Raw genomic sequence first — 27,648 nt, forward strand, 5'->3', positions numbered from 1 at the left:
CAAAAAGGCAGAACCTGGCATTTGGTCTTGTTGAACTTCATCTTTTTGGCTTCAGCTTGCTGATGCTGCCTGTCCAGATCTCTCTGTAGAGTCCTCCTACCCTCAGGCAGATCAACACTTCCTCCCAACTTGGTGTCACCTGCAAACTTACTGAGGATGGACTCAATCCTCTTATCCACATAATCAGTAAGGTTATTAAACAGCCTCAGTGCTGTTTAATTTTTTTAATTTAATGAATTAAATTTTTTAAATTTAATTAATTAAAAGTCCAGGAATTAGTGAGCATTTTATGCCTGGTGCCTGGTGGGGCAGTCTTCATGTGTGAGTCGTGTGAGTCTTTCTACAGCTTGCAGGTGTTTGGTGGTGGTGGTGTGCACTGTGGGAATAAAAGCAGACAAGGGCTGTGCATGTCTCTACTGTCCCTGCCTTTTTTCATATTCTTTTTTGGACAGAAATGTGGTGGAAAGCTTTTCATGCTTAAGGATCTCATCACTCCTTTGTGCAAAGATTGTGCTTGTTTCAACTCAAAAATCAGTCATGGTTGTAAGCCTTGTGCCAAGTCCGTGGGCTGGTGACTTCGGAGAGGTTATAGTCACAAACAGTGCTTTTGTTAAATGAGACTAAAAGTCTGCTGGCTGCTTGTAGACTCAAGGCTGCTGAGAAAGAGATATGCATAGGGCACTTATCTTTGTTTCTTTGCCTTTGGTCTGGTGCCACTGTCTGGACACTGTCCCTCCCCTAAAATTTCAGATTAATTTTCACGGTGTGAACAGTAGACTTTGTATGATATGCTTCTTGATTCTGTCTCCCTCTTACATGCTGCAGTATTGGAAAAAAAGATACAACTTAGTACTCTCACATCTGTAATGCATTTTGGGAACACTTGTCATGCTGCACTCTTTCCCTGCTTTCAGCTCTGACCATCAAGCTCCACTCACCTGTTTGTTCTATTTGCTACAGAGTGTAAAATCCCTCTCTTCTATTTTGAGCTCAGAAGTGTTCTGAATTACATCATGTTAACGAGGAATCAGAGTGTGTGGGTGGAAAACAGGAGAAGCCAGTGTATTTCATGGTGATACAAGGATGACAAAAGGGCTGCTTGGGTTTTTGGTCACACCCTGCATATGGAAGGAGTTGTTTGGCAGCTCACAGGAGCTGGTGCAGAAATAATCCTGTGGACCATCTTTCTAGAAACCGTGATATGATTAAAATATACATTTATCTAAGTTCATAAAGTGCTAAGAACAAATCAGCTGCAAAATTTATCTTTGATGTGCAGCTTATTTGCAAATAGAGTCTCTTTCTAAGTACATCGGTAATTACTGTGAGTCAGTGTATGTTCGATGTGCAAATTACTAACCCAGATTAAATTTTGGAGTGTCTAAGACTGCATATTTTAATGTTGGTTGTTTTCATCTACATGTCCAAATAGGCCAACCCTTGTTTTTAAAATATATTAATATCTATATACACTTACTTGGGATGTTCAGCAAGCACTGCTGTTTGTATTATTGAAAAGAAAAACTGTGATAAAACTTTACAGTTTATTCTCACTCTGGGGTCATGACATGATTAGTCCACACATAAATTCACTCTTACTGGTTGGGGAAGTAGACAGGAACTGCATATTTGCTAGTGCTTATCACACACTGGAGAACATTAGCATCCTTTCTTAACAAATTTTTTTTTTTTCTGAAAATGATCTGTGCACCATCTTTATCAGGTTTCTCTTGGCTCAGCAATGCTGCTTCAGCCATATTTTCTTGATTCATGAACACTTTCTCATTTTTGTGCTGTATGTTTTCAGTTCCCAGTGTCCCTGATATTATTATTATTATGGGGATCTGTAAAATAAGTACCAGAGTATCAGCAACAAGGTTACATTTTCAGTGTAAGAGCTGGGAGTTCAGATGCGTGTTTCTGGGAAGAAAGTGGTGTTGTTTTATGAAATTCCAAACCAACTACTAAGGGATGTACCTTCTCATGGTCACTGTGACCGCAGTATTTTGCTTGATTCCAGGAACAGGCAAACCTCATTAAATTTGAAGCTTTTCAAATTAATGCATGTTTTTCAAATTTGTCTTTTAAAACAGGCTTTTCAATAAATGATGCTGTGCATTCAGCCACAAGGAAACCCTAGGAACCTATGAGAAAGAAACCTGAATGTAGTGAATGTAGTATTTAAAAGTCAGGGTTGCTGGGGCAGACTTAGTTCAGACTCCTTGAGGTTGTGCATTACACTACAGGCTTTAATTACTTGTTGGTTGCATTTCTTCTCAAAATCTTGTGTTCCTTAACACTGACATTTGTGAACTTTTCAGCATCTGATTTTGCATTAATAACTTTTATCTAGTATCTGGCTTTTATTTTGGTGTGGAGGAAGCTGGAAATGTGGGGATGTCATTTCCTGATATTTTTAAAACTTAATGGAAGTCACCTTTTAAGCTGAAGAAGTCATCCTGTTGAGCTCTGCTGACCACCTTTCATGTCAGTCCTACATACAGAGTGATGAGTTATAACACTGTTCTCACCTATTTGAGCTAACAGAGTAACTGATAGGTATAGCAGCTCAGGTGACTTAAGTTTCCTAAAATGCTAAACAGTAAAACAAGAAATGTGTAAATTAGCCGGGGCCATAGGCCTCTCTTCCTGCATGGTATACAGTATAAGGCTCTCTCCTTTCCTATCCTCTTCCAGCTGGAGAGGCTGAATACAAATGTGAAGATGCTCCAAATGGAGTCCAAGTTCCAGGCTCATAATAGTGGATTAGTTTCAGTTCATTCTGTCAGCTAATACAGCCTTTGTTCTCTGGGTAATTATTCATCCGCTTTTCAGTGGGGTGAAAATTGCATTCAGTCTTTTCCCGGTTCCCTGTCATGCTCCCCAGGGTATGCTGTCTTGTGCTTCCCCTGTGAGGAGCTAAGCACTCCCATTTTTCAGGAGCTGCTGAACCTCTCAGAGGAAGAGACCATGCAGTAAATGACAAAGTATTTTTCTACTGAAAAGAATATGCTGGAGGAGAAAATAATATTTAAAAAAAGCCCTAGAGACAGCCTAAGACTCTCTTCTTAAAGATGAGCAGGCATATTAAAAGACTGAGAGGAACAATAAGAACATTTTTTTTTTTTAATCAAAATTTCATGAAAGAAGGATCTTTGGGGTTGAGGGATGGAATACAGATTTCAGTTTTACTGGCTTTAATTAGTACCACAAGGTTCTGTTGGGATCCTATTAAAAAAAAAATCCAGGAATCCTTATGGAAATTATTATTTGACCATTGAAATAAAAAAGACAGCCCTGGTCTCACAAACTGTTCCATGTGAGCAGATTCTTTTACCAATCACATATTCTGTTGATTTTACTAAGTATTAGTAGGGTAGCTTCCTAAAGGGAGGGACCTGGCAGTGTTGGGGAAGCTCAGTACTTGGCTGGATCTATTCTTTATGTGTAGTAATACAAGAAGAATTTTACAGAGCAGCAGCCATGGATCAAGATAAGGACTTCATAAAGCAGCAGCTGCGGAGCAGGATAAACAGCATGAGAACCAAGAACACCTCTAGGAAAAGAATGAATGGCTCGCAGCTTTGAAGGGGGGTTTTAGGGTTGTTACTGCAGTAGCTTTCCTCCGATTAGTGTGTGTGATTTTTGAACGCCCTCGTCTGTCTGCTATAAAAATATGGCCTTTCGGGCAATAAATGGACACTTCTATATTTAACCAAATAGGTGTGTGGCTGACCTTTTGCCTTCAGGTTCATCAACATTTATGGTTTTACCTAGTTTGACAGGGGGTGATTTATGATACCAGCATCACTAGTGCTGGTCCAGCTGTGCAGGCCAGCAGGCAGCTATAAGGTAGGAGGAGGAGCTCTGCCCAGCCTGATGCCATGTAAGGTGCTGTGGTGGTGTGTCTGATCAGTGCATCCATCCACCTAACAACATGCTGCACATTCTGTGAGGTCATGCGGGCTTTCTTGTTTGTGTGGATATGAGGAGTGGGCCTGAGCCAGGAGTCGAAGCCCAGAGGTCACCGTGTGGCCAGAAGGACAGGCCTTGGGAATCATGCTGGCTTCACCTGCAGTTCCAGGCCAGTGGAGTTCTGGAGCTGTGTGAACATGGCCAACATTGGCAGTGCTGCTCAAGGGCCTTGGCAGCTGTCCTCTGCAGAGACTTGCAGAGTGAAGGCCTGCTACTATGCATGAAGTGATGGAGTCAAATCTCTGCATTTACCTGCAGAAATTCTCTGGCACTTTTAAATAAGTACCACCCTACAATTGATCTAGGTCTAGCTCTTTTAATGTTGGAATTGTATAGATAAGAACTTCTTTATGAAAAGGGTATCCTCTTTGACTATTACAATTTTAATTATCAGTTCTATAGCTTTTTCTGAAAATGCCTAGGTAGCCATCATCTTAGGAAAATAGACCAAGAGCAGAAGACTTTCAGTGAAAGACACTTCATTTTCTTCTCTTTCTTTCCATGAAGAAGTTCATTGTTTCACATCCACAGTTTGTTGCTGACTGTGGAGAAGGGGGTAAATTACTGCACGCAGACAGAAGAGAAGAATGGTGTTGAACTGGGATGAAAAGGAGTTTTCGTCACAGTGAGAACTAGACAGATAAGAAATCAGTGGATTCATGTCAGACAGTTGATGCTGTAGTTTAATATTCCAGTTGTGACCGTGTTATTTCTGATGCCTTTTGGAACTGCTCATTCTTTGATTTAATCTTGAATAAAGCTTTCAAACAGATTTGGTAAGCCCCTCAGGGGAACAGTTACTTGTCAGCTGTGATTGTATTTAATTAGTGCAAGTGGGAAATTTGGCATTTTCCTGCTTATTTGTAGCTCTGATTTTTGTCAAGCCTTTTGAGGAGTTAAAAAACAACAACAAACTCAATATTGAATTTTCATGTTCTGACTTCAGAGATACATTGTGCTACCATATAATTGATATGAAGTTTTATAGCAATTACTGTTGACACAGAAAGATATACTACACCAGAGAATATAAAAAAGATCTCGTCTGCATTATCCAGAGAATGTATTCAATTTCCTTTTCCTATATACAAAAATGGAAGTGAAGGAATGTTGCTAAACAAATCAAGGTGAATCTGTATTGTTTCTTCTAGCAGTTTCGATAGGACTTTCTATATTTGAATTTATATAGGTAGAACTGTATTGATATAATTATAGAGCAGTAGTTATGCTTGAATGAATTCCCATGTGAGCAGTCTTAGGAAGGAGAGTATTCATGCAAGATTTATGCAGATTTAACTCTCTGGAGATAATTACACCAACCTATAAATTTCTGCACATAGATAAATTCTTCAGTACAAATGCTTAATTCAGTCACCCACAACCAATAGTACGTAACAAGCCCTTGGAGCTATCTGCAATGAGGTGCTTGAGAGCAGTTCAACAACCCATCCTTTTGTTCCACTTATGTATCAGCTCTTCTGCAGAGCTTTAAACATAAAGTCATCTCAGCATCATCCTGGAAAGCTCTTCCTCAGTGAAGCATTAGAGATGCTTCATGATGTTTAGTCAAATACTGTGTGTTTTTTTCCTCCCTATATTTGTCATTCAATGAGCAAAAGCAAATTGGGAGGCATGTTTAGCTAATTTTGGTCTCTAGGAAAGGAGTGGAATTGTCATTGATGTCTGTAGGCCAGGGACATTCACAGTGACACGACAATGTGTATTTGATATAAACTGGTTGAAAATCTGTGGGTGATGCTACTGTAAGAAATACAGTTACTATGACAGTAGATGCAGATGTGGCTGATTTATGTGCAATGTCATGATTTAAGTGGATTTGTAAGCTCACATAGACATTTGACTTCCTATTCTAAAAATATACTTCTCAAATTTCACGCAAACTGTTTTGTGACAGAATGTGGTTCTTATTAACTCTTAGTAAATGTCTTCTGTTTGTTTCAGTGTTATGTGATCAGATCTCCACGGCGTGAACAACAAAAGGAGAGATTAAGTTTTTTGATTGATTATACTTGGTGGCTTCTGTATATGTTCTATTTATTTAATAGTAGTTCAAGCTGTATTGGTATAAAAGGGTCATAGAATCATTCAGTCCTAGAATGGTTTGGGTTGGAATGGATCTTTAAGCCTGTAGGTGCATTAATGAATTACAGGCAGAAGGTTCTACAGCAGCTAAGAAATACTCTTGTTACTGAAATATAATTTGAAATGTAATTCGTGTGTGCTTTAATTAAAATCACATGTATGTTGACACTGCTCCACTAAATGAACCTTTCTTTAAACTATGAAAAGTGAGATGAAGGCAGTGAGAATGTGAAAAAAAAAAAAAAAAAAAAAAAAGTGAATCAGTGTGAAGCTGTACCGTGCAGTTCTTTAAAGGAAATCGCTAATAAAAGGCACATACAGATAGTCCTGATAGACCTGGATGCTGTGAGAATTTTAGCAAACCTAGGGGCTGGTGCGGTAGCTGCTACTCTGTGAAGAATCAAGGGTTAATGCTGTTAGGCAGTGAATTTTAATGTGAACTCTCCTTTGACAGGTATGGATCATACAGTCATAGAATCACAAGGTTGGAAAGGACCTACAAGATCATCTAGTCCAACTGCCCTCCCATTACCATAGCTACAGCAAACCACTAAACGATATCTTTTTGCTCCTAATCCAGACACCTCTTGAACGCTGCCAGGGATGGCAACTCCACCACCTGTATAAATTAGATCAGACGTTGAGAAGAAAATGTTTGCTCAGAATATGGTGAGGCAGTATTACAGGCTGCACAGAGAAGCTGCTGGTGCCCCATCTCCAGAGGCATTTAAGGTTGCAGTTTAGGAAAGAGAGATACACTGCTTGTTTAAATAGAGTCTGATTTTCTGCTTTTGACCATTAAACAAAATGCTGCCAGCAGAAGACTTATCTCTCCTTCCATTCTTTAAAAAACCCACATTTTTACAAAGCATTTGAGACAGCACTCCTTACAAAAACAGCCAGCATTTATTTAAGCTGGTGGGCTAGAATTCTTAAATAGATAACAGTAGTGATATGCTTAGCACCTTGTCAATAAGTGTGTTCTCATATCACAGCATCCTTAGTAAGGCACAGTGCAGCTGCGGCAAAGGTATGAGCCCAGGAGTGCATGGGTCTGGCCTAATGCTACCACAACTGGTCAAACATTAATCAAAGCCCGAATACTACACACAGGTCTCTTTCATGAAGGAGACATGTCTGATACGGTGTCCCTGGAAATTCTCCTATAGGTGGTGGCATCTCTTAGTACTCTCAGACTGCCTGGAAAATTGGTGGCTTTTGTGTCTCTGCTGTCAAAATTGGATTCTGAGGTTGAAACTGAACACCAGGGATCACTGTTTCCTAAAATCATGTTCTGCTCTTACTGTGCAACAGCTTTGGTGACAGACTGTTCCTGGTGTATGCAAAAGTCTTTGTCAACTATGCTAAAAGAGAAAAGAGGAAGACTCATAACATTAAAAACCTACTAACCAACCGAAAAAAAACCCAACAACCCAGACTATGATGTCCACACATCCAAATAATCAGTGAAGACTGCTGTGGGCAAGTCTCTGGCAATATCTGTATTTAGGAGTTTTGCCAACTTTCATCACAGCAGCTCTTGCTTGTGGGGCTGTCAGCACTGTATAGGTTTGTGTTTGCAGGCAGCAACTCAGCATCATGAATTCTCAGGTACTCTGGGAAAGAGTATCTCTAAGGCACAGGAAACCTACTTCAAGTAGGTTTCCTGTGTATATTTCTGTTTCTGTTGCTGAAGTACATGGGTCTCTCTACACAGCAATGACTTACTCTGATTCTACAGCAGCAACTGCTTCTCCCTAACAGTGCCTCTTTATCACTCCTATAACAACAACTCACTAAAGAAAGCTATTCTAAGCATTCTAAGCATTGTTCTTGCTTCTCCTCTTTCTTGGCCTTATTCTTGTTCTCCTTCCTGAGCAGCTGCATATGAGAGAGAGGAATGTGACTGGCCACTAAAACCACTGTCATAGACGTTGACTAGCACAGTGCTTGGCCTGCAGCCAGCTTGCAGGGATCAGCATCATATGCAAATACACAAATACACATGCCTTGTGTGTTGTGCGTCTGAGTAAGTATCAGGCTGAAACACAAGCTGCCTCTGCAGTAGTCATGGCTATTCAATGGTTCTGGCTGTTCCAAAGGGTAAGATTATAAAATGGCAGGAGAGCTGAGGATTTTTCAATATGATGCATGGTGGTGGTGAACTGCAGTCCTTGGTTGCTTCTTCGCCCACATCCATGCTCTGCCAGAAGAATGCCACAGTGAATGGAGATCAGCAGCATGACAAATAAGTGAAGCCATCAGAGGAAACCATCCTTGTCTGAAAGCATGAATTCACCGTAAAATGAAAGTCATCGGGATTCTTGCTTACTTCGGTGGTAAATGTAAACATTATCTTCACACAAACTGAATAATGCAGAGAAGCACCAAATCTCATTTACATTGATCTGACTTCAGTTGCTGTCACTGAAATATGAGTTCTATTTGTTCACTGCAAGTGCTTTAGACCAACTTTTAGAGAGGTGTTGACTTGATAGACATGATCCACAAGCCAGAATGACAATAGAACTTAATATTCAACAATCTGAGAGTACTCTTTCTTTTTTTGCACTGACACTCCAGCTATAAGCTGGTAGTGAAGTCTAGCAGCATTACCACAATAGTAAGGAAAAAACTACCATTCACAATCTAGTTATGTCAAATAAAAGTTGCATTGTCTTTCCTGTGCTGTTCCAATTTATGGCCTGACTGTGTACAGCCAAGATTTGTGTGCAGCCATAAAATGCCAAAGGCCAGAGTAACAAGATTGTCAGGGCATGGAGGCCAGGCAGCAAATCCTGCTGTGTGCCATCATGGGACTGCCATTTCCCTCAACACCAATTCAGAAAGCTTATTGGCAAGTGGCTGGAAAATGAAGGACGTTCATCTCACTGCTTCATTGTTGCTGTGCAAATGTCAGTATTTTTTTCCTGCAGCAGCTCCTTGAGGAAAATGGTAATTTAATTTAAGTGCGTGAGAGTAAAACAAGGCTGCCATTCTGAACACTGGTAGAGCCAATGCTGAGGTGCTGACATGAGTTGAAACTAGGATTAACAAGCTCCATTCTTCTGCTTGCAGTTTTCCTGTCTTTCAATGTCCTCCCCAATTTTTAATGAAATCCAAAATTTAATAAGAAGAAGCCACATTGTTTGACTATTGCAAGATAGAATTACATTTTACAGCTCACTGCTACTTAGTCACTTGCTGTACATTACATTGGGCTGCAGTTTCATAAACTGTATGAAAGACTGCGTGTGTGTGTGTGTGCATGTATGTGCCTGTTAAAATTGTCTTTGTTTGCAGCGAAAGAATGCCAAGCATACTTTTGTCATTACCAGAATGCAAATAAAAATATTACAATGTAATAGTTAACTACATTACATGTGTGTAGGGTATGTGTGCAGACTGTAATGGCAGAGCTTGGAGGACCAACCTTAATAACTTTTCTCTACAGTGTCTTCACACAAAGCTGTGTGGGCTGGGTTGTATGTTGTTGCCTTGTTATTAAAGCTTGAACAGTACGTGGACTGCATGCATCTTCCTTATGAGGCTCCTTGGGGAAATGAAAACACATATAAAAATCAGGATCTTATAGTAATGAGTAGCCCCGCTCAAGAAGGTAAGAAAAATAAATCATCTAAAAACCAGACATATCTGACCTATTTGATATCAGCCCTAGTCCTGAAAGTATTTATTTATTTAACTCTGAACGCATCTTCAAAGGTCAGGGCATTTTACTGTCCTTGTTTGAGCTAAAACATAAACACACACAAAAAAAAAACAACCAAAAAAACCATGCCCAGACCAAACCAACAAGGAACCCACCTCTTAGGTAAGTTTTCTTCTCCAAGACTTCTGTAATCTGTTCTCAGGAATATATCATTTGAAAAGAAAGGTATTCTATGTAGAAAGAACTAGAAGCTGGGTCCTCCCCTACATCAGTGCTGGCCGGCTCTGTGCTAATGCTGAGCTTTTCTTACAGCTGACAGTGCAGTTCTTTTGTCAACCCTAGTAGTTGTCACAGTCCTGTGGGGAACTATTACTAAAACATAAGCATTGCTTCATACTTAAAACCATGAGAAATCTCTGTGGAGCTATAATATTACAGGCAGTTTTTCACAGGTGTCTTTTAAGTGACAGCATGGCATCTCTCTTCTGCTCAGAGCTGATTAGATAACTTCCCTTCTTGCTCCACAACTCTGCCCAGCTTTTTAACTGGAGCACAGTGTCTCTTCCTCTCTCTTGAGTAAAATTTATTTTTAGGAGGTGTATACAACAGGCTTATGTATGTACTGAATCTTCTAGGATGCAACTGGAAAATACTGATATTTAGAATATGATGGAGTTTACTCAGGGGCATACACTGTACATATATGGTGTACTTTGCTACAAATTAAAGGAACAATATATGAAGATATTTGCTGTACTTCTGGGCTGACATTTACTAAGATCGAATTAAACAAAAATAAGTGTGGAAGACCGTTTTTCATTCCAATTATTAGCTAAGCCCACAGTATGTCTTTTATGTAGTGCAATATAACAGCTGAAAAATTTACACTAATAAAAGATGGTTTTAAGATATTTGCACTGTTCCAAGATTTCCTCTTTCTCCACAGGGATTAGAATTTCCTTCCTGGAAAAAAAAAAAAAAAACCAAACAAAAACAAAAGAAATTTTGTATTACTGACTCTACTAAGGTGTAAAAAGTGAAAACCCTTCATAAATCCTAATTTCTTGACAATGCTCAGTACTAGTGATAACTGCTGGCAAACTGTTGGCAGTGATGATAGATTGCATTTAATATTTCAAAGAAGATAGAAAAAACTGATTCAAGAAAATCACAATCAAGAGGAACAGAGCCTTGGGAAGTATATTCTATGGAACAAGCAAGCACAAGACTTGGTGAACTAAAACGACCCTTCCTCAAAGCAAAACAAGGGGTATTATTCATGCTCAGACTGATGCCTGGCACTAGTGGGTGGGCTGTGATCTGACACTATCAAGAGATGAAGAGCTAACATTCTGAGGCCTTGACATTACCAGGTAATCTAGGAACTAGCTTCTGGAATAATTAGGCTTGGTTTGTTTTTTCTTTTTTAACTTTCCTGTGTGTCAGGTAGGACTGTTGTTATTGTCAAGATGCAGACAACATATCAGTTAAATCAAAGCTGAATCACCGCAGAGCAAATGATGACTGTCACAAATGTAATTTTTCTGGTGCTGTCACCTTTGTAGTGGGAGAAATGGAGTGGAGGAAAGAAGTCAGTGAATACAAGCACACAGCCTCTAAATTCCAGTCATGTAACTTAGTCTTCTAGCATTCTAAGCAACTGTCATGCTCTAAAATGAGGTATTAATGCAGGACCTTCAAATTCAGTTTGAAGAGTAAGTAGAAATAATAACAGAAAGTAGTTAATACAGAAAGGCTATGTTTGGAAGCTACTTAAGATCTTGTAACCAGCATATACAAATGCCCAGTGATGAACATAACATGTTAAGAACTTATTAGAATTGCCCAGTCAGAGAAGTCTTTCAGTTTGTATTACAGTTAGCTGCTGCTTAGCATTTCATGAAGAAACTGCATGGGAGGTAGCAACATGTAGGAAGGCCTGTTGTTCCTCATTAATGGTTCAGTTGTGCCTCCACTAGCAGGTCTGTTTCTATACCTGAGTGAAATTCTTCCTTTCTAATAGCTGCTTTCCAGTCACATGAGCAGCCAGAGTATTCTCTTCAGAGCTGCTTTGAAAATTGTTGATGATGCTAAAAACTGACAGTTTTGCAAATGTGGTTCTTTGCTGTGGCACCTGACACAAGAATGATGTGGCAGGACTGAAAACAAGTGGAAAGAGATATAAACATACTGAGAAGTTGCCAGCGGTGCAGTGGAAGCAATGCCATGAAATTAGGCAAAAGTTATACAGTAGCAAATGTTTTCTAATTTGATATACATTACGTGTGTTGAATGCCAAAGATATGGTGGGAGGCTGTGAAGATTTTATAAAAGAACTTGAAAGCACTGCCAAATATATGACAGAGAATGGAAGGAGAAGAACAGATGAGCTAATCTTTTCTATCTTTTATGATTCATATTTCATTAGTCAGCATTCAGTATAGGGAAAGGAAACTCCTTGCCAGCCAGTTTGGTGCAGTTTTACAAATGGATTATTTTCAGTAAATAGTTTGTATCTACTAAGAACCACTTGCATGATGTTGTTAACTCATCACTGGCACCTTTCAGCATGCAGGGCCTAACTGATACCAGGGAGAAAACAACTCACCTTTTAAGAACTTGTTCTCCCTCCTGAAGGATGCACTTCTTAAGCCAAGTGGCTGTACCAGCCCTGTTGTGTTGATTCCCATCAGCTCAGAAATCACAGAACCTCTAAGCAGTTACAGAACTTCTTGGCTTCTTTGAACAGCCATAAAGTCTGTAAGAAATACCAAAGGTTCTCATACTAAATGCATGCACCGGGACTTATAAATCTATTGTAAAATAAGGCATGATTCTGGATACTGGATTCTGTTACATAGAGGCCAAACTTGGTACGGATGTAGGCACTTCCATGGTTCAGAAATGCAGAATAAAAGTTGTAATTTTTGAGCATGGACTGCTTTACTTCAGTCCACGTATTTTAACACATACTGACAACAAGGAACAACAGTCTTTTAAATTGCTGAAGCTGATCTGGGAATGAGGAAGAAAGGGTTAAGTCCTATGAAGGGATAAGAGTCTGTGAGAGTGTGCAGAGTTACTTGGCATTTGTACGGAAGGCACCTAGAGTTCAAAGAAAAGAATCCATTGCTACCCCATGTTAATCTATAAGATACCTTGTGGGCCTGCAAATCCAACCACAGCTCTCTAACCATCTGTTAGAAAAGCCCCTAAGGCTCAGTGTGGGATGTGATGCAATAGGTACTGTGCAGCTCAGGTCATGTCTCCCCGGGTGGATACACTGAATATTTGGATTGGTGTCAACAGTACACTTCCTAATCTGCTAACATGAGTTACCAGATAGACGGGTAGTGTTGCATTGTTTGAGACAAAAGAAGACAAGGGTAAGTGTGGTACAGTAATAATTTAGTATCTCCCATGTGATGCCTCTCCTTCACTTCCAGAAATTCTGGTCTGCTGATATTAAGAAAATGTGTATGCTTGAAAAGTGTTTTCTTTGTAGTTCCAGGGTTTCTCTGCTATTCATACAATCCTTCTGTGATGTGTTTGAGTGGATAAAGATCAGGTAAGGAAGTAAATAAAGCCATCTGTGTCACTGAGGTGGAGATGACTCCTGTCCTACCTTTCTATCAAGCCAGCAGCTTTTCTGGTTGTGAATGAAATTAGTTTAATGAGTCTTCTGTAAGCCCTAATGTCCATAGGTTACCTCTTCAGTTCATCTCACAACAGATACAAGTGTCAAATTTCATGGGTTATGTTTACTGACACCAGGCCTGGATAGTAGATGTTACCTTCCAGGCATTTACAATTAGTATTTCGAACAAATTAATCTAGGAAAACCATAGAACCATAGAACCACAAGGTTAGAAAGGACCTACAAGATCATCTAGTCCAACTGTTTCCCCATTACAGTAGCTACAGCAAACCACTAAACCAAATCTCGTAGCTCCTCATCCAGATACCCCTTGAACACTGCCAGGGATGGCGACTCCACCTGTCATGGTTTAATAATTTTGTAATTTTGCTATCAGTATTCCACATCATAACATCATATAAAGCACGAATAATTTTACTGAATCTGCAACTTACAGAAGAAGACTACATCTCCCAGAGAACAACACAGTTAGAGATGGGTCATGGGACCTGGACACTATATTATCTCTGTCGCAGGCTAGACTGACGTCTTTTTCGAGTTCTGGCATTCAGGGGAGTGTGTGGGAGCCTTCACAGTTTTGCCTAGATTCACAGTAGGCCTCGGTTTCGGGACTCGTTCTCTCTCCTATTTTGCTTGATTCGTTAGCTCAGTTTTCAATTATATTGTATTATATTGTGTTTTCCTGTATTTCGATATAGTATTTAGTAAATAAGTGTGCCTCCTTAGATCGTTGCTGCTGTTTTCTTTTCCTAATTAACTTTTTTTCCTTTCGGCCGAGGGCTCCTGCGGGGCCCACGGCCCCCTGTCACAGACACAGGTGGATTTTTGTTTAAACCGTGACACCATCACCTCCCTGGGCAGCCATTCCAGCACCTGACCACTCTCTGAGAGGAAAAAGTTTTTCCTTATGTCTAATCTAAACCACCTCTGGTACTTTTGTGTCCATTTCCTTTGGTCCTGTTTGTTGCCTGGGAGAAGAGGCCAAGCCCCTCATCACAACCTCCCTACAGGAAGTTGTGGAGTGCAATGAAGTCTCCTCTGAGCCTCCTCCAGGCTAAACAATCCCAGCTCTGTCAGACGCTCCTCTTAAGACTTGTGCTCCAGACCACTCACCAGTTTGTTGCCCTTCTCTGGACATGTTCTAGGGCCTCAGTGTCTTTCTTGTAGTGAGGAGCCCAGGAAAGGGGAAGATGAGAAATGATCAGGCAAAGAAACTACTATACAAGGAACAAAACATCAATACATATTTAGCTAAGATCTATGCTAATAAAATAAACATGATATCTCCCTTATTTTTGCATGGAAGTATTTATTTTTGTTCTCTTTCTATTTTCCTCTGTGGATCTGTGGGCGTCCATTTGCATTGGAAATAAATTACCCCATAAACAGAGTGGAAGGCTGCATCTTAAAACTCAGGTCATCTTTTGTAACACCAAAGGCATATTGAGGCTTATTATTTATTAATAATTTATTTCTGCCTTGGTATCTTAACACAAGCAGTCCAAAACATTTTATAACATAGATCATCGTTGGAAATGAATGCTGTTGGTGTTAATGGGATAACTTGCAGGAATAAAGTAGGCTCATGATACTGCTTGCAGACTGTTTACAAGGGCACAGTTTTTGCAGATCTGCCTACTTAAGTCCTGCCCTGAGGAAAGTCTGGTTAGAATGCAGCAAAATCCAGTGTAATATTGATAAAACTGCAGTTATATACTTCTGACATTTGGACAGAATTTTGTTTTGTTTTGTTTTGTTTTGTTTTGTTTTAATTTATACCAGCCTTTAGTAGTCCCTAATGCAATAGAGTACATGAGAACTGAAATATTAGGTAAGCAAACATTTTTGGCAGCGTTTTGCTTGTATTGGAAAGCATTACGAAATTTTCAAGAAAACTTCACTTATATCTTTCCACTTCCATGATTAGAACACTTCTTTTGCAATTCATCCACAACAAAACTGGGATTTATGAGGTCATTTTCAGCCAGTGTAAGTAGTCCTAAAGTCCTAAATAATTTTGAAGTCTGCTGAAATCCAGAGCTTTTCTGCTAAGTATAAAAGCAAGGCTGCACCCTTTAAAATACCGTTCTGAACCATCAACAGATCTGAACCTTTGATAGAAATTATTTGCCATCTTCGATTAGCTATAGTAGCAGTTTTCCTATTTAGAAAGATTTATTAAAAGGGATGATCTAGACTGCAGCGTAAAGCTGTCCATCTGTGAGTACTAAGCAGTCCTAATCCACACTTGATGCTTAGGAGAAATACTAGGTAAAATAGGCACAACCAGAGAAACAGAACAGCAAGGAAATACTGAGATAAAATTCAAAAATGTCTTTATGTAAGTCTTCAGCTAACCCTCATCTCTGCAGATAGGCAGGAAAATGAGAAAACAGACTGTTTAGGAAAATGCCTGAGAATAGCTCTGTTGTTTTCTGAAGCTAACAGAAGAGGCTGCTGATAAACCTGTGTGCAGTTGGTGCTGGGGTCATGGACTCCAAGGTGCTGGCATGCCTTCCTGTGGAATGCTGCTCCAGATCAGGAACATCTCAGCTTCTAGCCTTAGCTTGCCTCAGCAAGAAGTAAGAAAGTGCTTTTCCTGAAGCCTAACTAATTTGTAGGAGATCTCTGCAGAAGAATGGCATTTCTGGCTGATGACTCAAATTCTTTATCTACAGGTATAATTTTAAGGATCTTTATGACTACTAATCCACACTTAGCTACCAGTCTTTGTAAGAATCCAACATTTTTTTGCTCATATATGGCTATTAGGAAGAAAAAGAAAATATCTGTTAGGATCCATAGGGTCATGCCTTGACTTAATGTGTAGAATTTTTCTATACAAGATTTTTCAATAGTTATGAAACAGTATTATATAAGTGTGGGTGTTTTCCCTGACACAGGAAATAGAAACAAACATTCTACTAGTCTGATTCTGTGATGTTTCTCTGTACTGCTAGTGGAAATGAAAAGTATTCTTAAAACTGAGTGCTGTGATTTGTCTCTGGGTGAAGAGTAAGACTAATGACGGTGTGTGGCAAGAGGTGTAGTTCTTGCCTTCTGCCCTTCCAAGCGCAGCACGTAGCTAGCTAAGAGTTGCCAGCACTTTGGTTCAGTGACTGCAGAAGATGATGATACATAAAGAGCAGCATCCTGATGACAGTGCTTGACTTTTGTGGGATAAAAAATGGAAAATACTAATGAATGTGGTGTTGTGGGCTCAGAGTGCTGTCAAGTCCATTTATTTTGTGAATTTCACACAATTACAGAATCACAGAATGACCCGGGTTGGAAGGGACCTCAAGGATCGTGTAGTTCCAACCCCCCTGCCTAGCAGGGCCACCAAACATACACCTTTACTAGATCAGGTTGCCCAGGGCCCTGTCCAACCTGGTCTTGAACACCTCCAAGGACGGGGCATCCACAACCTCCCTGGGCAGCCTGTTCCAGGGCCTAACCACATAAAAAGCATGGGAGAGAACTCAGAACTCCTGTGGTATAGATGCTGGGCTAATACTAGCCACATCATGCAAATGGTTTTCCAGCTCATGCTGCAGTTTCTTAAGAAGTTGAAGTTACTGTAACACAAGAAAACAGAAGATGACTAAAGCATAAATAAATCAGAATTCATTCACTGAGCTGCAATATTTGAGTCACCAGTGCACTGTATGACAATGTTTTCTCTTAATCCATTAGGGTGACGGAATTGATACATACACTTAATAGCAAGTACTTTCAGACTGTCTGCAAGCAGAGATGAGTAATCACTATTACAGATATGACACACTCATAATACTTCATCAAGAGTAATATCCCCATCCAGCGCACACACAGTATGTCATGTTAACTTAGTTAATCAGTAGTCAAAACCTATTTGTGACTTATCATATTCCTTCTGGAGCAGTCCATTGAATTATGCAAATTAACCTGATATTTTTCTAATACTGATACCATCCCTTGAAAGAGCAATAACAAAGTTCCAGTCTAGTGATGAATGTTAATTTGTAATTGATGTTGTTGAAGAGCCTGTTCACTGTCCAAAACAGCATCTTTTTTTCAGTGATGGCTTCATTGCTTTTGCTCTGCTGGAACTCCTGTGGGTTGCTGTTCAGAAATGCTCAAATGAGATTTCATGACAAAATGGTAGTTCAAACAGAAAAATGCCATTTCATAATTTCTTATGGAAAAAAGTCAAACACTGATACTTCTATTTAGAGAAAACGCCACTATAAATGAATACCTCAAGAATTTTTCAGCAGGAAATGTGGATCAGCTGTAAAAATAGCAGATTTTGTATACTCCTCTTTCTCTTCCAATAAGAAATTGGCATTAGTGAGTGTTTACTTCTTTATAGTGATATGTGTAAATACAAGAGTCAAGGAAAGAAGTCACTACCAAAGTGATAAGAGATTTTGTGTGAAAGAGGTTTTGCATTGATCCTGCTGTGCACTGAACTCAGAGCATTCTCACTTCAGCAGGCAATTATATACAACCTTCATCCCCTTCCCATTAAAACTATTTCTTCGGGGTAATGATTTTTTCCTGCATGAATAAATATGCGTACTCTTTTGCAGAGGAAAATATCTTGAGATGTTCTGGTCATAAGAAGCAGAGATGTGTCCTAGGTAGCTGGAATGAAATTCATTCAGCTTTAGGTAGCTAGAATGAAATTCATTCAGCTTTTAACTTGAATGCTTTAGTTCAGTTGTGAAGTGAAGCAGAAATTAGCCAACTGGTTCTAGGTAATCTGTCTACAGCAAAAGCCAAAACTTATAACAGTAGTTTTGAATAATTTGATGTGTCAGTTAAAACTCACCAGGATGTGAGAGACTTATTAATGCTATGAAATACTTCTCTGCCAGTGCCCAGTTCTACTGTTTATCCCCTTCCTGTTCATAGTAGATACAAGTTAAAAGATAGTATTTGCAGAAGAATGAGTTGCAGTGATTGGATGTTTGAATCCCCACCACCCAGAGGTATATGGGTAAAAATACTGGTAAAATAATTGGGCAGTATGCTTTAAAAACTGTTTAAAGTGTTCCTTCTAAGAAGTTTTAGAATGTGATTTTTCACATGTACTCAAGGAAGCACTTATTTGCATCAGCTAAGAAAACAGTAATGAGGTGATACAGCAGTGTAATGATAGAAGGAAAATATAAGTGCCATTTGTGCATTTCCCTGAAGTGAAGGGATGGGTCACTTTGCTTGCCCAATGCTACACTAGCCCTGGTGAAAAAAGGCAGGAGAGTGTGAGGTAACTGGAGGATAATTGCTGTCACTTTTATCTTCCTCTACTACCAAAACATTTGACCCGGAAAAACTTGTACAGGGTTCTCAGGGTTCAAATAAACAGAGAAGTTTCAACTTATGCTCTCTATATTAGTCAGCTGTCTTCAGGGAAGTTATTTATAGCTAGATCTGTCTACTCTTGGCCTCTCTAGCTTTCTGCTCCCCTCTCCCAAAATTCTTGATTTATTTCCAAGATATGACTAATTCATTTCTATAACTGCTTAATGCTTCACACCCAGGTTCTTTCACTTTGATGATTTCTTTCATCATGTTCCTGTTTACTGATGTTTCAATCAACAAGAGTTGTTTGCTGCCTGAGGGGAATACAGGAGTAACAATGGCTTAAATTATTTTTAATCAAGTTCTAACTCCTACCTGATGGAAAAGATGAGAGATTTATTATTGTTAATTTAGTCCTTGTGAGACATCAGATGCTTTGGTGTTGGGCATCAAGATAAGGACTCAGTTACATAAACTGTGAACAAGATTAAAGAATGGTGGTGATAAGGTTTAAAGTGAAAGAACGCACATTTATTTTTGGAAGTGAATGCAAAAAGTGGTCAGAAGAGTTAAAAACACTTTCTGCTGTTTCAGCAAGATGTCCAGCATGTATCAAGAGGTTTATCCCTGCTTCATTTCAGTGAGACTTTTAACTTTATAATGTAGGTGAAATTATGTTATTTAATCAAATGTAGTGCTGGTTGAAATCCTGTCAGGCAAACTGGGCTGCAGAAAGCACAGGAAAGCTGTCACAAAGAGACATGAACAGGAGGCCACATATGCTGGAGAATGGTCGTTTGTCTCATCTGCTCCCAATAGAAAGATCATGTTGGGATCTGGCAGGGGTAATCAGCTGGCAGGAGACAGATGAGGAAGTGAAGAATAGCCCCAGTGCCTTCTGTAATCCTTGGAGAAGTTTCTTTGGTTATGGAGTGACAGGTATAACTTTGAGCATGATCCAAGTTGGAGTTTAGGGACTGGAAAGGTCACTAGGACACATCTTCTCCTCTCATGTACTGGCTAAAGTGAGAATCATTCCTCAGTCCATTCTTTATGCATCCTGCCACCCCAAAAGTCTTTGGACCTTGCTGAGCTTTTTATAGAGATTTCATGGCTGTCTGGAATGACATGATCAAGATACTGTGCTGACAATGTGGTCAGACCAGAAATATGTGGGAAAAATTGCAATAGATTACTAGTGTTTTGATAGTTATTTAACCAGTTGAAAAAGCAGGTGGACACCCTGACTCAATTGTGCCTTGCTTCTTTTTAATACAGGAAGATACAGTATCATGCAAGAACAATTTTTATACTTTCATAATTTCTTTTTCTTTTGACAGCTAGAGTAATCTATGTAATTAACAAAAAGCACATTTCTACTCCTGCTGGGATCCAGCAGTCAGAAAACAATTACACTACTGCTTACCATTCGACCTGCTGTATTGCAGCTATTTTATCAGTTGTCATTTCCAGATATAAGCAGGTGAATTCTTTCTATTTTTTACTTTGTATTTGACAAGCACTTACAAGCTAAACAAAACTGTCACTTTGCAAAGAATTGATAAACAAAAAAGGTTGGTGATGGCAAGAATCACCTACTTTTTAAAAAAGAAACCACCATTTGAAAACCAAATCTTGTTCACAAAAAAAAGGGGAATTATAGTAGTCTTTTGCCACACCTAACTAGCTTGTTCCTCAGATAACAACAGCAGTTTCATATCACTTTTATCAAAACCAAAACTAAATTAAGTTCTTTGCTTGGTATCAATTAAGTGACATTTTGTAATTGGAAGCCACTCCCCAGATATTTTCAAACTTGTCTACTGCCTTTTATGCTCTTCTATTTTATTTTGGATGTAGTTCTTTCCTACTCTTTCCCTTGTCAGAGGAAAGGCTTCTGCTGCCTGTTTGTATGTTTCAACATTTGTTTAAATATTTCATTTTTTAGCACACACTTGCATGTGAAAAAATGAACTTTTCTTCCTGCAGTTAGTTTCTAGATAGATTATGGACAAGTCACAATGTGTGAGATGAGCTAATGGCACTCGGAAGGAACACCATATTGGAACTGAAGGCAGACAGTGGGGTTACAGTGGAATATCATTATAATTCCTGAGTGCTTACTTGATTATTAGAGTGTTGCTGTGTGATTATATTAGATTAACTCAATGGTGCTGTCAGGAAAACAGGAAACAGCAGTTTGCCATGAGTGATCCCTTGGTAACCACTTGAAAGTTGTCATGTATTAGTGGTGGTGGTGTTGTCTGCCAGGAGCAAAATTTGAGCTACTGTTGAGTCCATGTGACTTTTTAAGTCCAGTGGGCAATAGTTGCCACTAATGGAGGAACTGGAATTGTAAATGAGTTCTTTTTTCTTGCTAGGAGTAAAATTGATCTGGTGGTGAGAGGTATTTTCTGGGTTTCTTAAGAAGTTTGAATGGGTTTTAGAGAATGTCAGTATGGTGAAATAATGGTAAGCATGGGCATGGGCATCTGGATTTGAACCAAAGATCTCTCAAACTACAGTCCAATCCAGTGATCTTTCCTTGACCTTCTACTCCTGCTTATGCAAGGCCACTGATGGGGTTTTAGATGAAAAAAGACAAATGCAATATTTTTGTTATTTGAGGACTCAGTTTCTCAAAACATTTTGTCTCTTCTCATTAAACTACTTAAGTCTTGACAAATCCGAGAGAATTCATGTCTGCTTGCATACCCCCAGAGGAAAAGTGTATTTCACAGGTGTGTCAGCTAAGCAGACATGGTAATTAGCCAGAAATCTAAATTAAAAAATGAGAAAGTCTTTCCTGATCTTTCACATTCTCTCTTGTGAGGCTGAGTAGCCTGGACTTGGGAAAACTTACTCAGACATACAAAACGTTGACAGAAAAACAGTTGATTTTTGTAATGATTTTTTTTTTTTTCTTTAAAGAGCATCCATGTAAAAGACTATTGAGGACTGAGGGAGTAGAGAGTAGGAAGTTACTGTTGTTAAGAATATGGGTTGCTCATACCAGATGTGATACGTGACCATGATTGACAGGCACTTAACTCTGTCACTCATGAAGAAACAGTCACTGTTTCTTGGATCTTATTGGGAAAAAGGCCTTTATTAAGTTAAAAGCAAAAGATTAAGACATAACCCCATAGAACTATTGGTGTTTCTTTGTAGTCTTTCTTTTAGAGTTGGTAGGATTGGTAGAGTTAGTTCCACTTAGTTCAAAAATACTTCAGAAAAAGATGCATGGATTAACTGATTTCATTTATGACTCATTGTGATTTTTTTTTTTTTTTTTTTTTTTTTTTTTTGTCATGGATTCTGATAAGAGTGCTTTCTGTGCACTCCCTTATATCACTAAACTATATACTAATGACCAGCTACATGCTTTCAAGATGAGAAAGGATTTACCAGTCAGCTCTTTATTGATTATTGTTTAGCAGGATATGCATACTTTTAAGCTGCATAAATCACAGTAGTGTTTTCCAGAATTAAGGACTCTGCAGCCTCCTCAAGTTAGGGATTTTGTAGCTTTGCTATGCTTGCCTAGAGAAGCTTTAGGAGAGGAACTAGTTCACTTGTAGTGTTACAGTAATTATAAATTATCATCTTATGATAACTAAATTAGCTTATAAATCTATTTTGTGGAGGGTTTTTGTTTCTCTTCTGTAGTGGAATCAATCCTCAGGACTCACAGCCTTCATGACTGCAACAGTTTTATCTGCCATATAGTAGTGAAAAATAACTGCTAATCCTACCTCCTCTTGTGATGTTTTTGCATTCTGTGGTAGTGTTTTCAACAGCTTTACCTGATAATGAGAGATACTTCATAGGAACTTGTTATGCTTGATATATAATGTTCAATTTATTTAAGGAATCTAAGGAATAGAATGTGAAAAGTGGTCTCTAAGGGATAGTCACGAGCAAGTTGAAGCCTATGGGTGACAGCTAGAGACTGATGCAGCAAAGGGAGCCTTGTGATCAGTGTCTACTAAAAGCTACCCAATCAACTGGAGCCTGCTGATGAGGCCTTCTACCTCCAGCTACAGGAGGCATCATGATCACAAGCTCTTGTCCTGCTGGGGGACTTTAACTACCCAGACATCTGATTGAAAAGTAGCATGGTGAGCAATCCAGGAGTCTCCTGGAATGCATTGAGGATAACTTCCTGAGTCAAGTAATTGGATCAGAGGTAATGCAGTACTGCACCTGTTGCTCACGAGTGCAATTGAACTGATTGGTGGCATCAGGATTGGAGGCTGCTTGGTCTGTAGTGACCAGGCTATAGCTGAGTTCATGCTCTGGAGGGACATGAGACAGGAAAAGAGTAGAATAAGGATACTAAATTTCAGGAAAGCTAAATACTACCTCTTCAGGGAGTTAGTCAACAGAAACTGCCCTCAAGGGCAAGGGTGCAGAGCAGATCTGCAGATCTTTAAGGAAGGTTTCCTTTGCATGCAAGAGCTCTCCATCCACAGGTGCAGCAAGTTAGAAGGGAAAGGAAGAGACTGACATGGCTGAACAGGGAACTGTTGGGCGAACTGAAGAACAAGAAGAAAATGCAGTAAGGGGATAGTGGGCAGGATAACGAGAGAAGACTATAAGGAAGATGCTAGGCTGTGTAGGGATAGAGTCAAGAAAGCCAAGGAGCAGCTTAAACTAAAGTTGGCAAGGGATGCCAAGAACAAGAATGGCTTCTTTAGGTACATCAACCAGAAAAGGAAAGTCGAGGAGTGCATACCCCCTGTTGAGTGACACAGACAAACTGGTAACAACAAAGAGAAGACTTAACAATTTTTTTTTTTTTCCTCACTCTTCTCTGATAACTGCTCACTGTACAGCCTTCAAGCATTTGCTTTGGTTGGAGGGGATTGGTGAAGCAAAATCCCTCCCACTGCAAGTGAACATCAGGTTCATGATCACCTAAGGAACCTGAACATCCACTAGTCTATGGGTCCTGATGAGATGCATCCCAGAGTCCTGAGGGGAGTCCTGTAGTCACCAAGTCACTCTTAGTGATACTTGAGAAGTCTTGGCAGTCAAGTGAAATCCCTGGTCACAGGAAAAAAGGCAACATCACACCCATTTTTAAGAAGGCTTTTAAGAAGGATGACCCCAGATACTACCAAACTGTCAGTCCTGAGCAGATCCTCCTGGAAGCTATGCTAAGGCACATGGAAGACAGGGAGGTGATATGGGAGAACCAGTATGGCTTCAACAAGGACAAATCCTGCTTGACCAACCTAGTGGCCTTTTATGATGGAATCACTGACTGCATCAATGGACAAAGGAGGAACTACTGATGTCATCTGTCTAGACATGTGCACTGTTCCTGGAGACTTTCAACATGAGGCTGGATCAGGTGCTGGGCTACCTAATCTAGCTGTGGATGTTGCAGTTCATTGCAGGGGAGGTTTAGGTTGGATATCAGGAAAAACTTCTTTACAAAAAGGGTTGTTAAGCACTGGAATAGGCTCCCCAGAAAGGTGATTGAGTCACCATCCTTGGATGTGCCTAAAAACTATTTGGATGTGGTGCTCAGGGACATGATTTAGCAGAGGGTTGTTGGAGTTAGGGTAGTATGATTAGGTTGCAGTTGGACTTGATCTTCAAGGTCTTTTCCAACCAAGCAATTCTGTAATTCTATGATTCTGTGATTCTATGATATAGTTTAAGGAGTTGGCTAATCTATAAACGTCTAAAATAAATGAGTTTATATGATCAGGGAGGCTGTTTTTTCTCACGGCATTCACATCCAGCAGCTTCAGGCTTCAGTTGGATGGGACCTTCGAAGATCATCAAGTCCAACTGCCTGACCACTTCAAGACTAACTAAGACATAAAGCATAGTAATTAGGATGTTGTCCAAATGCCTTTTGAACACTGATCTATGGGTCAACTACAGTGGGGAATGACATTTCTAAATGTTTGTCTGCCAGATAGAATCATAGAATGGCCTGGATTGAAAAGGACCATAATGATCATTTAATTTCAACCCACCCACCATATGCATGGCCGCCAGCAACTTGACCAGGCTGCCCAGAGCCACATCCAGCCTAGCCTTGAGTGTCTCGAGGGATGGGGTATCCATGACCTCCCTAAGCAACCTGTTCCAGTGTGTCATCACTCTCTGGGTGGAAAACTTTCTCCTAATCTCTAACCTAAACATTCTCTGTCTCAGTTTAAAACCATTCCCGCTTGTCACATCACTATATACTCTCATGAACAGCCAGTCCCTCTCCTGTTCAAACACTCCCTTCAAGTATTGGAAGGCCACAGTGAGTTCTCCCTGGAGTCTTCTCAAAGCTAAACAAACCCAGTTCCATCATCCTTTTCTCATAGGAGAGGTGCTCCAGCCCTCCAGTCATCTTAGTGGCCCTCCTCTGGATCCACTCCAAGAGCTCCACATCCTTCCTGTACTGGGGGACTGGGGGCACCAGGTCTGGACATAGTGCTCCAGATGGAGCCTCACAAGGTGAGATTATTATTAGCAGCTTTTTGTTTGTTTGTTTGTTTGTTTGTTTTGTTTTGTTTTTTTCCTATCATCTGCCAAGCAAAGGTTACCACACCAGGGTTTGTTCCAGTAGAATAGGTCACATGAGCTGCAAAGTATCCATATCAGGAAAAGTTAGACAGGTCTGCTGGCTAAACCAATTCTGAAATGAACAAGGGAATGCTCTTCAAGGGAATTTCTTCAAAGAGAATATAAGTTTTCTAGTTGAGATGTCCACCAAACCCAGAATATTTAATTAATTCAGGTTTTTATCTTTCTGTGAATCTGTGAGTCAGGTAATCAAATAGGAGACTTCCATACATGTGCATTTCCATATATAGTGTAGAACCCTCCTTCTAGGGAGTAGCAGTCCTGTACGTGGCAGGGGGGCTGGAACTAGGTGATCTTTAAGGTGCCTTCTATCTATGATTGTATAATTTACAATCCATCTCCTTATGATGTGAATTTCCCACAGTCTTCATGCCAGCTTATGTTTAATTGTACTTGGTATAGTCTGCCAAGCTGAGAATGAAATCTGAGTGGCTCAGATGGCTCATGCCAACACAGTGGCTTACACATTAAAAGCAGGGTAATAATTTGTGCCCTTGAAATCTTAGAATGTCAGAAAGGGAAACTGAAGAGCTCAAGTCCACACAGAACCAAACATTTCTATTGAGCAGCCACTTAGCAGAACATATCAATCTATAGGGCTAGATCGAAGTCAAGCAGGTCATGGCTGAAGTTCAAGAGTGTCCAAAGAGTGCAAGATGTAGCAGAAACAATAATTTCAGTATGCATTCAAACCAGGAGTTCAGTCTTGGGCCTCTTTCTATTAATATAGATTGTCTTGTCAGTACATATAAGGAGATGCATCGTCCAGCAGACCTGGTAAGCTGTCTGCAGTAAAAAGGAGGTTATATTTGAAAGTATTTATGAAGAGAAGGTGGATTTCAGTGATTCATCTGCAATAGGAAGTGTAATGTAGTGGGTGACTGTTACAGCCACAGGCAGGGCATGGACTTTTGTTTCTAGTATTAGCCTGATTCGTTCTGTCTCAGCTTGATACTTTGTTTTGTTTTGCTGCACAATTTTGTTATTTGTTGCTTGAAATATTTCTTGAAATGTTAAAACAAAGCAAAACAAAATTTTGAACAAAACAAAACAAACAAACAAACAACAACAGCAGCCCTACAGCTATGTCTGTTGCAGTGCAGAATCACAAGATGTGTTACCTTACAAGATGTGTGCCCTGGTGGCGCAGTGGTAGGAATGCTGCTTTGCAACACCGGGGCCGGGGTTCGAATCCCCTGTGGCACAAGTGGTAGAAGTGCCGCTCTGCTACACAGGAGGCTCAGATCCTGGGGGTTGGACTCGAAGATCTCTAAGGTCCCTTCCAACCCGCATGAGACTATGATACTATGATACCTTATGTTATTACTTCATGGAGGATGAAGAGGGGATAGAAACATACCTGTTGTTCCATGCTAGCTTTCTCTCAGAAGCTTCTTCTCCTTCTTCTTTTTTATTTTATTTTATTATTTTATTTTATTTTATTTTATTTTATTTTATTTTATTTTATTTTATTTTATTTTATTTTATTTTATTTTATTTTATTTTATTTTATTTTTCTAAAGTGCTACTTTGCTTTCCTAATGTGATCACGACCCATTTTCTTCAACAGTTCTCCTTCCTGCAGAGTAAATAAATAACACCCTATCAGGAGATTACACTTCTCTCCCTGTCCTGTGCATATGTTTAAAAGAGAACTAAGCTGAAAATAAATTAAAATTTCAACTTAAAAAAAATCTATGTGTGATATTTCAGACAATCACTTACTTGAAATTATTGAGGGCAGTCAGTTTTACCAATTGGAGAAACACGTGCACATTTTCAGATGTACTGACTAATGAGCGGGGTCAGATTAGGAGATCAGAACCCATTGTTACTGCAGCTGTCTTGTGGTATATACTCATTACATTTCAAGTGTTGTACTGATTTTATATCACTCATTATAAAACTCAACTAAACAGTGGAAAAAATAATGCAGTCCTTTAGCCAGTTGATCATGAATACATTTGCATACTGATTTTTTTTTTCATGTATAGGTTTTGAGAATGAAGGACATATCAGCTAGTGAAAGCCATATTTGTAAGGAAATTCATACTGCAACCTGATGAGCATTTGCTCTAGCACCAGTATTGTTGTTAGAGGCTCCTATTGCATGTATTCTTATCCCAGTATGCCTGAATAACTGTAACTGTCCATCACTGTCAAGTGAAAGAGTATCCAACTCAAATGTTTTGACATACATGATTGTGTCATGTCCTTACCTGCTTTTTGCCTGTCTGTATGGTGAAGGTAGTAGATAATACACACTTCATAAGACTGCAACAGACATATTCCAGTGTGAGCAGGAATGAACAGGATTTTTTCCAAACACTGTCTTTGTGTGCCCCACTGTCTC

The 27,648-nt window shown here is 39.5% G+C and overlaps 1 long non-coding RNA gene across 3 annotated transcripts in view; it reads left to right on the top strand.

Annotated features, from left to right (window-relative positions):
• LOC107306202 overlaps positions 1–27,648 on the top strand; it is a 60,802-nt gene that overhangs the window by 10,315 nt on the left and 22,839 nt on the right. The window contains exon 4 of one of the 3 annotated variants that reach the window (XR_001552037.2): positions 5,938–10,659. The exons of 1 other annotated variant lie outside the window; for it this stretch is intronic. This is a non-coding gene — a long non-coding RNA (uncharacterized LOC107306202). Of the gene's footprint in view, positions 1–5,937; positions 10,660–27,648 lie in introns of those variants that run through there. One more of the 3 variants, XR_001552038.2, reaches the window with a different exon arrangement.

Source organism: Coturnix japonica, chromosome Z, assembly GCF_001577835.2.
Source record: "Coturnix japonica isolate 7356 chromosome Z, Coturnix japonica 2.1, whole genome shotgun sequence".
Taxonomy (NCBI): Eukaryota; Metazoa; Chordata; class Aves; order Galliformes; family Phasianidae; genus Coturnix; species Coturnix japonica.